Source organism: Protopterus annectens, chromosome 4.part0 (assembly GCF_019279795.1).
Source record: "Protopterus annectens isolate FY-2018-M chromosome 4.part0, PAN1.0, whole genome shotgun sequence".
Lineage (NCBI taxonomy): Eukaryota > Metazoa > Chordata > Ceratodontiformes > Protopteridae > Protopterus > Protopterus annectens.
The window spans coordinates 342,263,240-342,278,945 of NC_056733.1; the positions used below are offsets into that span (position 1 = coordinate 342,263,240).

At 37.8% G+C, this 15,706-nt stretch overlaps 1 protein-coding gene across 3 annotated transcripts in view; it reads left to right on the top strand.

The window, feature by feature from the left end:
• The window catches only part of AIFM3 (apoptosis inducing factor mitochondria associated 3), a 667,943-nt gene that overhangs the window by 349,606 nt on the left and 302,631 nt on the right, over window positions 1–15,706 (top strand). The gene's annotated exons all lie outside the window — the stretch shown is intronic.

The following is a 15,706-nucleotide window of genomic DNA, read 5'->3' on the forward strand; positions in this document are numbered from 1 at the left end:
AATGTAGAGAGTTAATTTTGGTGGTTGGGAGATTAGAGCTATTTGGAGATAGCTGGTTAGCAAGAGATTGGATTGCTTCTGTAAAAAAATAATTAAAGGCATTGGCAGTTTGTTTGGGGTTGTCAAGGTTAGTGCCTAGCGGGGCAGGAGTAGCAGAGTGCCCAGGGTGAAGAAGCATATTAATGCTAGCCCAGAACTTTTGTGGTTTATTTATATTTGTTTGCTGTAGCTGGCAGTAAAAGTTCTTTTTATCTAAGAGAATAGCTTTTTTGTACTATTTCTGATTTGTCTAAATATCTGCTGGTCTGTAGGGTTTTTTGAAGTTCTCCATTTAGCCCAATATTTGTTTCTCAATAGGATTTTTTTGCCTAGTTTCCCTTGTAAGCCATGGGGCAGGTTTAGACTTGTTCATGATAGTCTGCTTTGGTGCACGGTGGTCAAGGATAGCTAGGAATTTTGAGTTAAAGTAACTAACAGCTTTATCAATTGGGAGATGTTTTAGGGGAGACCAGTCACAAGTAGTAAATTCACTTTGGAAGAGATCGGGGTTAAAATGTTTTTAGATCTTATAGTCCTGTATGTGATTGGGTTAGGAATATCAGTCTTTTGCCTGATTATATAAGTCAGTGCATGGTCACTAAGGTCATTGGGCAGTGTTCCTACCTTATAGGTTTGTTGGTGGTTATTTATAAGAATCCAGTCTAATATGCTTTGTTTGTTGTTGGGTTTGTTTATACAGGTTGGGGAGCTTATGGTTTGAGAAAAGTTATAAAGGTTAATGTGAATTGTAGGTTGTTCAGAGCTACAGCTTATCCATTCTATATTGAAGTCACGTGGGACTATGGTTTCTTGTGGGAGGTTTGTAGAAAGCCAGCTAAGGATATCTTCTGGAATGTTGATATTATTACCAGGTGGTAGGAAGATGCAGATGATGTTGATTGATTTATTAGCATTGAGTTGAAATTTAGAGATAAGGATTTCTGAATTGTTATCTAGTGGAGATTTATATTCTAGAGAAGTAACCTGTAATCCTATTTTACAGAGGATAGCTATCCCCCCTCCTTTCCTGGTTTTATGGTCTAGTCTCAGGATGTTATATCCTGGGGGAATGATTTTGTTGTCCTGTGTTGTGGGCTTTAGCCATGTTTCTGTTAGGCATAAAATATCAAATGAATGTATGTCCAGAAGTGCGTGGATGTGGGCAACTTTATTATTTATGCTTCGTACATTAAGATGGGCTATGATAAGAGAATTTGGGAGTTTGGTAAGGATATTTAAGCTAGGGATGCTGGGGCTTTGGGGTTGAGTGGTTACATTATATTTAGGGCCTGGGTTGGGATGAATATCACCATCTATAAAGGAATGGAGTTTGAACCTGCATAGTGGATTTGAGAGGCTGTAGTGTTGGTTAGTTTCTTTCTTACTTTTACAGTGATTGTATTTGATGTGGGCCATACGATGATACCTAGCTAGAAGGTAGTTAGGTAAGACTGTTATATTTATGTGTTGTGTGGAAATGGCGGGGATTAGTTTGGAGGTTTGCTTAGGAGAGTAATAGAAATGTGGGAAGTTGGGATGCTCATAAGTGGTTAGCAGGTAGGCTATGGTTAGGATAGATAGAAGTGTAAGAGAGAGCATTAGTTTAACTTGAGCTGATTGATGTGGTTTAGGCATATTGATGGAATGTTATGTTTAAAGTTTGAAGGAAGGGATTTTAATTACACAGACTAGAGAAAGATAAGTAGCTTAATAACAAATAATTAGGCAATAGAAGTTTTGGGATTGGATGTTGGTTAATGTTCAATGAATTTAGATAATTGGTTATTTGGGGATGTGGGTGTGGTTACAGAAATATAAGGTTAGGACCTCTGGGGGTGGGTGGGAATTGGGGGTAGGGTAGGGGAGCAGAGTGAGCATGCAGTGTGAATGGAGTGGTAAGAGACAAGAGTAGGGCTTGGCTAGAGAAAAAAGAAAACAATTAGTGAAAGGCTAATTCTTGTAGGAGAGTTAGTTTGGTGGTCTGGATAGAGTCCAATGAAGTAGTAGTAGTGGTTTCAATAAGAGACTTTGCTTTACTTTGGAGAAGGTAATGATAAATATGAGGGGTAAACTCTAAGGCAGTGGGATAGCCCTGTGGAAGATGGACTAGGTGTGGACACCACCTAGTGGCTGGAAAAGATATACTTGTAAAATTGTAATTTTATTAAAAGCTATATATGGGAATATAGCTTAACTGAGATATTGGAAGGCATATAACAGGCTTGAAAGTATTAAACAAATGGACAGAGAGATAGTGATGACAGAGGGTAGTGAGGGGATATGGCTGCTGGTTATACTAGTTAGGAAGTGTACCTTAGACTGCTAGAAAGTAGTAGTTACAATAAAAGCATAATAGCCAGGTTATTAGGAAAATTACATACTTTTTGGCTTCCTTTCTTGGAAGGCTACAGAGATATATGGTAGTTAGATGAGACAGTAGGAGATTATTTCTGGGATCCTTTATGTCAGACAGTAAGATTTGACTCCTAGTACAGGACAGGCAAATTGAGGAGCCTGGAACTTTGGGAGAGAGGGAAGTAGAGCAGTAAGGTCACTGGAACCAGGAGCGCACAGCAACCAAGGGAAGCAGTAGATACTAAGCAACCTGAGGATTTACTAGCACTCTGCCAGTTGTGGCCCTAAATACTACTTTAAGCTTGTAAAGGGCAATAAAATATTTAGCCAGCTATTTAATATGCTTGGATGATGGATGTAGTACAGGAATTCCTGATTCTTTTTAACTCTGGAAGGTTCAAATCTAACCTAAACTGCTGTTGCTAAACACAACCTTGTTGTCCTGAGCATGATGGGAAATCCCAGCTGGATTGGAAAAGATCAAGGAGAATGTCCACAATGAATTGAGCAATCTAAGGAAGGGCCTATCATTTGAATTTGCAATGAGATATTGTCATACATACGAGATAAAGTATTTAGGTAACAACTCAGGATGGAGTAACAGGCACTGTTTACATGGAAACCCAGATTCTTCAACCATAAGCTTTAACAATCAAGTTCAAAGTGATGAAGAAATGTAACAAAATTACTTAGACATTTCCAGATTGCATTTTTGTGCTTGTGAACACTAGTTCATTGTGAAAAGAAATCCCTTTTCTTAGCCTTTAATATAAATTAAAGTTTTAAAAGCCCTGTGAAAAGGGGAAACGAGCATGGATGCTCACCATTGCATTCTTTCCAAAGAGATGTTCAGATCGGTTTGCCTTCATATTGTCGATCACAGTATGGTCGACCCGGCTTCCATGAATACTGAAGTGCGGCTGTCCAAAATGTCGAATACCACATTTCCGAATGGCAAAATCTTGTCCCCTTTTTGACCCATGGTAGCAGTGGTGTGGAGGTGTGGCACGGTCAGAAATGTCGAAATTTGACATTTATTCGACATTTGGAAGGATTCGCAGTTCTGGTGACACAAAACGATTTGAAGAAGTAGCTGGTCGATCATGTGTGATCAACAATATGAAGGTAAACCATTCAGATCAGTTTGATGATGCCCTTTGTTGGCCTCACAGAAAGCAGCTTAGCTATCTTTCAGTTATTAGATGACCCAGTATCCTCTTCCTTGCATAAAATATGTGAAGGGGTAGGGACCTGCAAATTGCTATTCCTAAAGCAGTTAGTTTTCTAGCAAACTGATAATTTAATTAACAGTTTGGTAAATAACTAATTACTTACAGTTTTGAATCATTTTTTTAATTAAATAATTAAAGCATTTTTCTATAATGATGTCAGTACTTACTGACATACATACTAATTGAAAGGGTAGCACACCAGTAGTTGGCCAATTCCAGTTTACAGTATTTGCAGGAATTTAAAACTTACCTTTCAGATGAAAGGCTGATAAAAAGAGTTTTGTTTTACAATAAACTAGTGATCATGAACATAAAGATGCTGTTGTGAAAATGGTAAGTGTTTCTGTTACATTCCTTCTTCACTTTAAACTTTATCTTTAATTCTAGTCTGAAGAATTCAGCCCTGACACTTTACTAGCACCCAGACTACTAAAGGTACAGGACTTCACATACCTAGCATGTGACACTGACATTTTACTGCAAAGAAATTTCCTCTTTATACATTGTAGTAATATTCATTTATAGTATAACTTTAACTAGTAAGTCTTGTTTGTAATGTCTTTCGGCTTTTCCCAGTTAGGGGTCGCCACAGCGGAACGCTGGTCTGCTTATGATTGGCAGTAGATTTTTATGGTGCCAAGGTGCCAGCCTGATGCCCAACCTTCAACGGAGGCACACCCATTCATGCACGCACCTACCTGCATATTTTTAAACATCACTCGACCACAGGGAGGACATGCAGACTCCACACAGAACGCGCTCCAGCCGAGAATTGAATCGGAGAACTCTTGCTGTGAGGCAACAACGCTAACCACTGCACCACCGCGGATGTACTAGTAAGTCTTGTTACTACTACTAAATTTCAAGAAGTACCATCTATTTATGAACTATGTATAGCCAGACAATAAATGGCATGTTAACAAGTTTACCATAACGTGTAGTAGTATAGTTACTAGGCAGATGTAGACTGCCCTGTTTTAGTACATCACCACTCATAGCAATAGCTTTACAGTAGTGGATTGAGGCAGATTCATCAAAGGATTTAAAAATGGTCTCAGCAGGAGTTCCAATTACTAATGTCACTAGTCACTTGAAGACTTCACTATGGTTTCTGTTAAGTGCTGATTGTGAGTATTCAGTGAGATTTCTGGAACCCGTTTTTACACTTCTGCAAAATGTCTGGGATTTCTCCATGCAGTTGCATATCATGCCCTTGCACAGTATAGGACATCAGCTTTGTGGGATGAACAATTGCTTAGCAACATGTCTTTCCTGAGCTTCAAAACCTGTGATCATGTTCTTGCTTAGTAACACCACAGACTATTTTCATTTATAATGTTAAAAGAACTTTCTACCCTTCTATCTTGTTTACCACAGTATGTTGGAACACTTCTAGTGCTGTTGAGATACAAAAAGTAGCTTTAAAACCCTGTATCCACATAAGGACATATAAATGTACATCAGGGTTGATTTTCCAAAATGCTTAGTTTTCATCAAGCAGTGGAAATAATCTGACATTATGACAAGTACTTTTTCGGTTTTTTTAAAAACAATAATGTTATCTATTGATCTAGTTATTGAAGTCTTATGAATCAGTACAAATTATGACTGTGTCCTCTTAACTTCAGTCAACATATTGTTAGCTCATTCAGTAGGTTAAATATGAAAACCACGAACACACACAGTTCCTAAAGCACAATATGCCCAGCACAAAAGGCACTGATAGACACGTCAGGTAAATCTCCAGAAGTTTATTCCACATAAAAGGTTAAGCGCTTTCATCACACCGTGACTTCTTCAGAACACTACTAATCACACTCCAAACACTTTTATATGATTAATACATCACATGACCCAACACATTCAAACACCTGACATACTTAACTAATTAAAAAATCCTTTTAAAAGTGCTAAAAGACTCACTAAAACTGTCATACTTTCCCCTTTTGGGAAGGGTAATAGATAAATGGCTTAAACCAGCATTACGGAAAATACCACACTTAGTATATGATTCGTGGGACTTCCTTGGTAGATTACAACCTGAGTTGGTGAGAGGTGTTGAATGGTTCGTGACTATTGACGTCATAGACCTCTTTTCTAGTATACCTAAGGAGGAGGGTCTATTAAGGTTTCATGAGAGTATGCATAGTCTTGGGGTGACATCTAGTGAGAAAAGTATTTTATTGTTGGAATTTATGGAGACTGTGTACAATTATATTTATTTTGAAGAATACCACCAGCAGATCAAGGGAGTAGCTATGGGGCAGCATGAATCTGGTGGTGTTCGATTGGGAAAAAGAGTTTGTCTTCAAATCCAAATGGTACAAGTATGTCACGTGTTATCTAAGATTTTTGGATGACATATTTGTATTGTGGAATGGTAATAGCAATGAGTTGGACCAATTCTGTGCATACTTAAACACTTGTAGTGAGAGCTTTAAATTTACTTTTAACAAGGACAGGGTGACCATACCGTACTTGGATGTTAGGATAAGTATTGAAGATGGAAAATTTAAATCTAACATATATAGAAAAAGTATGTTTAGCAATTCATACTTGCACTTTTCAAGTAGCCATCCTATGGCCCAAAAAAGAAATATAATAAAAGGGCAATGTATTACGGATGACGTCCCAAGAGAATGAAGTTGTGGAGGAAATGTGTAAGGTGAAGGATTTTTTTAGGGAGAGAGGTTACCCTATGGACCTGATTGAGGATGTAAGCGAATATGTCATTAAGGAATGGGGAAATAAGTACAAGCCTTTATTGGGGAATAAACATGGTACAGATATAGGAAGTAAAGATCAGACAGTAGCATTGGATGTAGATAGTAGGAATTTCAAAAGGGCTTGTATTATACAGCATTCCAAACATAGCAAAGACATCAAAGAAATATTACAGAGAAACTGGAAAGTGTTATGCTGACAGTGAAGTTTTGAGGATAGTGGGGAATGAGCCCTGTTTTGTCCACAAGAACGTGTTGAACATGAAAAGTCTTTTGGAAAGGAAGGACAACAAGAAATCAAGTAAGGTATTCAAGGGAACAAGTAAAACATGTCAGCAATGTCAATACATTTATGAGGAATTAACGGTCTCTCTGCAAAACTTCAATAAAGCTATAATTAGATTCTGCAGGGGGAATTGTAGGACCAAAAATTTAGTTTATTTGGCCATGTGCACCAATTGTCCTTGTTTTTACGTGGGCATGACCAACAGATGCCTACGTAATAGAATTTATGATCACTATTACAGCATAAGGAAAAAAGATGAGAACAACGCCCTGTGGAAGCATTTGAGGGACAACAAAGATTGCTCAAAGTTCAAATTTGGTATCTTGGAACACATCAATGACAATGTGAGGGGGGGAGATATAAAAAAGAGAGTCAGTGATAGAGAGGTCAGGTGGCAAATTAGGCTTAATGCCTCTGAATATCCGGGAATTAATGATCATATATCAATAAAACCAATATTGGACTATTCCGGATAATTATTGGCATTTAGAGTCTAAAATAGGGGATGTCACCCATACCGTGGTTTATTATGTCTAATGATGTTTTATTGTGTATATATATTATTGAAATGTACACAATGCACTGTGATATTTTGTATTTGTTCCCTAATGGGGAAAATTGTATATTAGAATGAATGCAAATATGAATTTGTGTTTTTTAATGTGTATTCACAAAAGGGAAAAGTATGACAGTTTTACTGAGTCTTTTAGCACTTTTAAAAGGATTTTTTAATTAGTTAAGTATGTCAGGTGTTTGAATGTGTTGGGTCATGTGATGTATTAATCATATAAAAGTGTTTGGAGTGTGATTAGTAGTGTTCTGAAGAAGTCACGGTGTGATGAAAGCGCTTAACCTTTTATGTGGAATAAACTTCTGGAGATTTACCTGACGTGTCTATCAGTGCCTTTTGTGCTGGGCATATTGTGCTTTAGGAACTGTGTGTGTTCGTGGTTTTCATTTGTAGACTGTTCCTAGTAGGTTAAATATGTTTAACATTTACTTCTAGTGAATCAATGTGGTTTAGTTCTTAGCTTTAGTAAAAGGGATACTCTACTGGGAGCAGGAATCATAGGAACTAGTACTGGCAACAGTTTAATTTGATATTTTCCTGTGGCAAACTAATCATTCATACCAATCAACATTGTTATTCAGAATACAACTATCATTCTTTGGCACTGAACCAGCATTGCCTATTTTATGCCTTTACTAGAAGTTATCGATTACAGACATATTTTCATGCATTTAGGGACTACACTAGTTTGTTAGGCTGTCCGAATACACACTCTTTAATTTAAGTTTTATACCTCATATACAGCCTAAGGTGTATGTTTACCATGTTTATACTTACTTCATTTGCATTTGCACTGCTCTGACCTCAAACAGACTTCTCTGTTTATGTTCTGACTTCTTTTCTACAAGCATATCATCACATACTTAGTGCTCTAGACATCCCTGGTAATTCTCTACTGTACATTACATTTTTGTCATTCAGATCTGCATAAATGCATTCATTTTTTATCCGGACAGCATTTACTCTTTTCATTATGCCCAAAATTACACAAACATATCTTAAACATTGTTTGATTGCTTCAATTGTGTTTACAATTGTGCATACAGCTGTCCATATAACTTTAACTTCAGCCTGCAGCAAGGCAGGAGCATAAATACAGATTTTGTAGACAGTAATAGTTACACCTCCTAAATAATATACATCAATACATTTTGAAGAAAAAAAACACCTACAAAAATCCTGTTGAAAATATCAAAGATGCTGAATGGGATTAATAAGTTAAAACAAAACTGTAAGAAATGTTAACAAAGAATATATGAAATGGAATGAAGTAGGAGCCAATGAAAGCGAAACATAAGAAAACCATCTAATTGGAAAGCACTAGATGCTGTACCAAGGTTCTGGCTAAATGTAGCAACATCTTTTCATCAAGATTTAGCTTTGAGTAAAAATTACCTGCACATACATCCTGGACTGACACCAGCCAGAATAATAATGGTAAAAACTATTTGTATTTATTTATTTTTTGCTGTGGCCCTCTTCTGAACATCAAGTTATACTGACCCATATTTTTCTAAGGATTATAGACTTATGGCTGATAATGGAAGTGAGCATACTGGGACCCACTGAATCACTGTGCATGTTGGCTATCTTTGAAAGGATTAGCATGCAATGGGTTTTTTGTAACTGCATGATGCGATGATCACTTGCCCTGCCCCCTCTACCATAGACAAGCATCTTCATGTCACTCTATTCCCTGCTAGGGATTCTATTGCAGGTTGCATACCCATAAACACAGATCCCTTCCATAGAAGAAAGGCAAGTAGGCCAAAGCCTCTTCATTCCTCTCCTCCCCTTGCCAGCTTCAACAGGCACTTCAGGAGCTTGTCAAACTTAGGTCACTTTGATGATAGTCAGGACCCTCTGCCCAGCACATCTAGCTAAGAATAGGGAAAAAAACTAGACTGCTCCTTAAATGTGAACCTCCAAGTCATCCAAAGAGTGGTGAATTACATACCTTACAACAACATGCACTGTTTAAGGTGTTTACGTCTCAGATACAAGGTACAAGATTTGATTCTGACCTTTGGTTATTGGCTAGGTTCTGATAGCCTAGTATTTACCTATGTAATGAGTTGCAATTGTTTTTGTCTTTCGGCTTTTCCCGGTTAGGGGTCGCCACAGCGGAACTCCGGTCCACTAATGATTGGCAGTAGATTTGTTACGTGCCGAGTTTGCCAGCCCTGATGCACAACCTTCAACGAAGGTACATCCATTCATGCATGTCTTCCCACAGAAGACGCTCTAGCTGAGAACTGAATGGCACAACGTCTTACTGTGAGGCGACAATGCTACCGCAGCACCACCACCACCAAGGTTCATGTAATGAGTTGCAATTAAACCTCATTATTAAGGAGTTGGGAGATGACATAGTGATTAAAGTGTTTACCTCAGACATAGTGTACAAGGTTGAATTCCCACCTTTGAGGAAATTGGCTAAGCTTAAAATGGCTCATAAGGGCAGCTAACCTAGTTCCTATCTATAAACATATACATTTTATACTATAATTGATGCAATCAGGCTTTACAGTTATTTAGATCAAAATTCAGTCGTGCAATTACACAGAAAAGTAATAAAATCATGTGGAACTGATCATCATCTGTTATTAAACGAAGCTCTAATAAGAAACGGTCAAAGGTGATGGGACCCAAACTTGTCATGGATAGATTACAAAAAGTATTTGACAGCATTCAACGTCCATGGATTATAGTATACTTACAGAATTATAGAGTATACCATAGCTCGATAAATTATGTAGCAGTCACTGTGAAAGCAAGAAAAATCTGTTTACAATTGAGTTAAATTATTATTCTAGGTATAAAAATCCATTAAGAAATAATTCTAGGGTGATTCTCTGTTTCAGGTGCTGTTTTACTTTACCCTCAACTCATTAAAGCCTATTAAATTAATACACTAAGGTATAGCTACAACTTTAGTTTTAGAAAACAACCTTGCCAAATTACATCACATTTCCTTTCTGTGAATGATTTAAAATAGTATAGCTTATATGAGAGCTGAAAACAAATTTGCAAATGGATACAATATTTTCAGATGACATGAGTAACATTTGATCTTATGGTGCTCATTAGTAATATCTGTGGAGTAAAGTATCCAATTTTGAGACATGAAACATGGTACTGGGAACCATCTTGTTTGCAGTCCCTAACCCCATTTCCCTTCACAGAATGCTGTCATCAAGGATGCAATAAGGAGTGACTAGATGCTGCTCCTGCCATCGGCCCTTAGAGCAGCCTGCTTCCTAGCCCAACCACATGCCTAACCTGATGGTCTGTCTTTCATGGAGCTCCAGCCACTGGCTGAGGTCAGCATCAAAATTTCCATTCAGCACGAACCCCCTCCATATGGCTAGCCTCCTTGAGTGCACCATGAAGTGCCGGAAATGCTAATTAAACTCTGTTAACCTTAGCCATAGTTAGGATCAGCACAGGTTCATATTGACAGAGTAAGGTAGGGGAAGTTGATGAAAAATCTAAATTCATCCTATGGTCTTTACTTTTTCTGAGTTCAAAATGTGTGGTGGCTGGCCTATTAATTTGTGCCACCAAATCTTTAAAGGGAGCTGTGGAATCAAGTCACATGTTACAGTCACCTGGAGGGTCCTCTTCTTCTGTGATAAATTATTGGTTATGGATCAGAAGTACATTGATAATGATAAACGGAAACAGGTAATGTATGGCAGACAGAAAAGCAGATGGCTCATTTTTAGACTTCATCTTTGCATCCTACTAAAGCTGTGGGTGCCATATCCTTAACTTGGTTATTACAGAAGATAATGAGTAATACTGACAATTGGTAATCTAAATAGCTTTACTTAAGACTGACTGTCTCCTTTGATAGAGTACATTAAATACAGGGTTAATAAAAAGAAAGGTACAACAATTACATCTAGTCTATCAAATTGCCTCTTGCAGATTCCCTTTCTTTTTGTGGAATATTGCATTGGTTTAGAACTGCTGTACAATTTATTTATTTTTTTAAACATAGTGCTGTTACCCGGTAAATAAGATGTTTGTGCATTTTGCTAATGGAAGACTAAATTAACATCCCCCACTGATGTACCTTAGGGAATAAAATTTCTGATATACACATCTAATTAACCCTTTAGTCACTAGGCATTCTGAAAAAAAATCACAATTTAGTAAGCAGAATGATTCCATAATCCACACTGAGTACTGTCATCCTAACAGATACCTACATTTACCTTTATTTATATACTAAGATTTGGTAGCCATTACTATTTTATTACTTGCTTTCTTCAGTGTACAAAGATGTCATTTTGTCTTGCTTACTGGCCTGAGAAATGCCTAGAAACGGGTCTGTTGACCAGCAGTGCACTTGAGCAGTTAACAAATGTATGTATAAATAAATAAATAAATACACATTCAGCACACAACAGTGGTTAGCAGAGCCCTGTACTGATGCAAGCATTTAGAACTGAAGTTTTCCTATAAAACTATTTTTGAAATTTCCTCCGTACTTAGTTGCAAAAAACAAAACTAGTTTGCACATTGACGTGCACTGTCCCACAAGTTTACTTTTACTCTTAAACTCTTATCCAAGCTTGCCAGCTGTAAACCCTTCATGTGCCATCCACTTGTTGATCACATAATAAGGATCTGTAACCATGGGTATGCATTTCCCTACTATCCCTGTAGCCAGTTTAGTAGATACATGCATCCTCAGGCAATGTAGCAATTGTCTCATGTTTACTGTCAGCCACCTAATTCTTAAACAAACTGATACTGCATGTGAGAAATGTAGTTAATAGTGTTAGCAGAGGGAACAAGCACTTATAATAACAAACAGATTGTCAGAAACACACAAACTACACCCACCACCGATAAAATGGATCAAAAGCATAGATCTATATGAGCTAAGTTTCTTAAATACAATCTTTCTAAATCCCAAAGTTCTTTCATACATTGCACTTACAGTAAGTATCCTCAGCGAACTCAAAAGCACTGTGACAAAACAATACCCACCATGACACATACAGCCATCTCCCACGGCATCTCAACTTCTAAGTCCATAAGACAAACCACCACACAACCAAATATTTTTTGTCATTGGAGACTTTATTGTAAGACATACAGATGTCCCACTCACCTGGCTGACTAAGGTGGAAGTTATAGTCAGGGGCCTATCAGAGGCCAGGATCTGCCAGATCACACACATACATTGGCTGCATGCACCTGTATTACTCAGTCATAGTCCATGCAGGTAAAAACAACCTAAAATGTACTTCCATGAACTATAGTAATGTCCTAATTGGTCAGATCAGACCAAAATGCTCTCTTCTTTGAAACAAAAATAAAATCTGGGCCCCTAGCTAACGCTGGAACTTTTAAGAATTATTCTCCGACAAACTTCCTAATATTAATTGACACCGTGGCAAAATTTCAAGCCCCCCCCAAACCCTGAAAACAACATCTATTTTGTGGAATTGTTCACAAAAACCCTGTACAATTATATTAGTTGCTACGTAAGCACAGCTCTCCCTACCCAGAATAAGCACAGGACAAACTCAAAAAAAAAAAAAAACCTTGGTGGAATACCAACATCAATAGATTGTATAAAAAAGGGAAGACAATCCTGGCAAAAATTAGGAAGTGCAATGACCGGCAAGATATACACCCTCTCATCTACCTAAGAAAACACCTCAGGAGGCTAATCAAGTCTACCAAAGCCATATTGGAGGTAAACATAGCCTCCCAGGCCAAGGACAATCACAAGGCATGTTCACAACCTCAAAGACAATATACAACAATGTGCCAAACTAATTGTAAATGGAGGCACTTACACTGCTCCAGAAGATATAACAAATCTACTGGTTGGCAAATTTAGGTCCAATTTTATGCCCCCCACAGATATCCCATCAGGAAATACCCTTAACCATAACTCCCCAAACTATAACTAGGGAAGAAGTCTTCATTACACTCTCCAAGGTCAAGAACATTGCATCAATGGGCCCCAGAGATATTGCAGCATACCTCCTTAATAGCATGAAATATGACCTATCAGGGCCACTAGAGTCACTATTTAACCACAGTCTTCAGACAGGTTTTGTGCCAAGTTGCAAAAGGTCAGGCCATCAACAGACCCAGGAAACTACAGACCCATAAGTATGACTAGTCTCATATGTAAATCATGGAAAGAATTATCATGGAAATGATAAACAATATCAGAGGAAACCTTCAGATACTGTATTCAATCCAATTTGGTTTTATTGAGGGCCGGTCATGCCTACTCACCCTGATGGACTTCTTTGAGGAGGTCACCAAAGCGATGGATAAGAGCAAAATGGTGCATACTCCCTACCTTGACCTGGCCAAAGCATTTGACACAGTACCTCATCAGGCATTGTAGACAAACTCACTAAATTAGGTATAAACCCCCATATCACCCACTGGATAGCCAGCTGGCTTAAAGATGGGTCCCAAGGCATTAGGGTAGGGTAACCTACCTCTACAAAAAGGCCAGTCATTTTGTGAAGTTCCTCAAGGCTTGGTGCTGGGGCTGCTCCATTTTGGCATCTACTATTCTGTAGTCAAGACCAACATCAAGGGCCTCTGACTGACTAAGTTTGCAGATGATTGCAAATTAGGCACAGTTATAGGTTCCTCCCATAGACACAAATACCCTTCAAGAAGGTCTGACACAGATCTATAACTGGTGACAGAGCCAGGGTCTAAAAATCAATGCCAAGAAATGTACAATAGTATCTTTTGGGATGATGGCTACCACTATAAAGTATCACATTGATAAAGCACACTTAAAAGTAGACCCAGTGGTCAGGGATTTGAGAAAGCAAGTAAATAGTAACCTGGACCTTGAACGTCATGTGTCTATGGTAGAAAGGAAATCTTTCTACATTGTGCAACTTATAAGTAAGGGTATGGCTTCTAGGTCCAAAGTTCCAGTGTACTGAGCCCTCATAACACCAGTCATTGAGGACAGTGTCCTTTCAGTATGTACCTGACCAGGCATATGCAACAATTGGAGTGTTCACACAGGTTCCTCAGAAAAAGAATATAGAAAGTAAACAGCATGTACTATGAGGACCACCTCGAAGCCCTTAACATGCAGTCAGTCTCTTACATTCTGCTGAGAGGCTATCTATGCCTGCCTTACAAAGCATTCTCCCACTCCATTTTGATGGGCCTGTTGCACATCTGCAATGCAAAGAGTAACATAATTACCTGATCTAGGGACATAAACCTCATCTGCAACTTAAATAGGACATGTTGGAGTGACAGGTATGTATCTCAGAGACTATCCCTTCTCATGAACAGGCTTGCCATCCTTGTGAAGCAAGTTCTTTCCTAACCCAATTCATTCAAGTGCAACTTGGACCAGTGACTGGGGAAGTGAAAAATTATCTCTGGTCTGGCACCTATGTCTCTGTTAGAAACAACCTATAAATGCTTGACCAGCCATATCTACATATCCCCCTTAAAATAACTCAAGGGTAACAAAACTTGTTGGATGCATTTGGGAAGCATGGCTAGGCTTAAAAAGACCCCTTGGGGTCTTTAGCCTAGCAGTCACCTATGAATCGATAAGTGAATTGATCTCGAGAACTTTTTCCAGCTATTACCTGGAGTCAAGGCAAAGCAGTTACATTTAACTTATAAATCAATTGAAAGTTAACAAGTAAACAGCACAAACATTAATACAATATATGAATAAAATACTACAAAAGCAAAGAAAAAACATACAAGAAAATATATGACTTTTAAATGAAAAATACATTTCTGTTTTAAAAGCTAGTTTCATTCTGTCTACATAGTTCTAAATTCCAAGAACATTTATTTCTGCAGTATCTGAGGATGTGGAGGGAGAGGGGATGACTTCTAACTGGTCTTGTGGTATGCACATTATAACCATGCAGTGTTGAATGCTTTATGTCAGTGAAAGATAAAAAGGAGCTATAATCTGACATTTTATATTAACTGACATGAGCAAGGCTTCCACAATTAACCATGCATTTTCCAGGCTCAGTTCTGGAGTCTAGGAGAGATTCATGAAAATGTTCTCTCCATGTTAGTTAAATCTATCCTGTACAATGCTGCCTTGCAAAATGAGGTTATACAGAAGCAATTTATTTACATGAAGACTCAATAATAGTCTAGTGTTAAGTTTCTGTATGATCAAGATTTGAAACTCATCTAGGAGTTCATATCCTGATGTTAGCCTCTTTAATAGGAAATATTAAAAATTCCAGTTTGATAAATCATCTTTATATGCCTTCCAGTTTTGTTAATCTCCTCTGGGGAATGAATGCAAACATCTGGCTTTATATTTTTAAGTAGAAGAACTGATGCAGAATATCTTGATAGAATATATTTATAGAGAAAATGACACAGAAGCATGCCTTCATGGAGTACAGCTAAAGAAATGTCATATCAAGGAAATATTTTTTTTTCTGATTAATTGAACATTGTTGTGAAAAGAAAGGTCACTGTCAGTCAGTGTTGC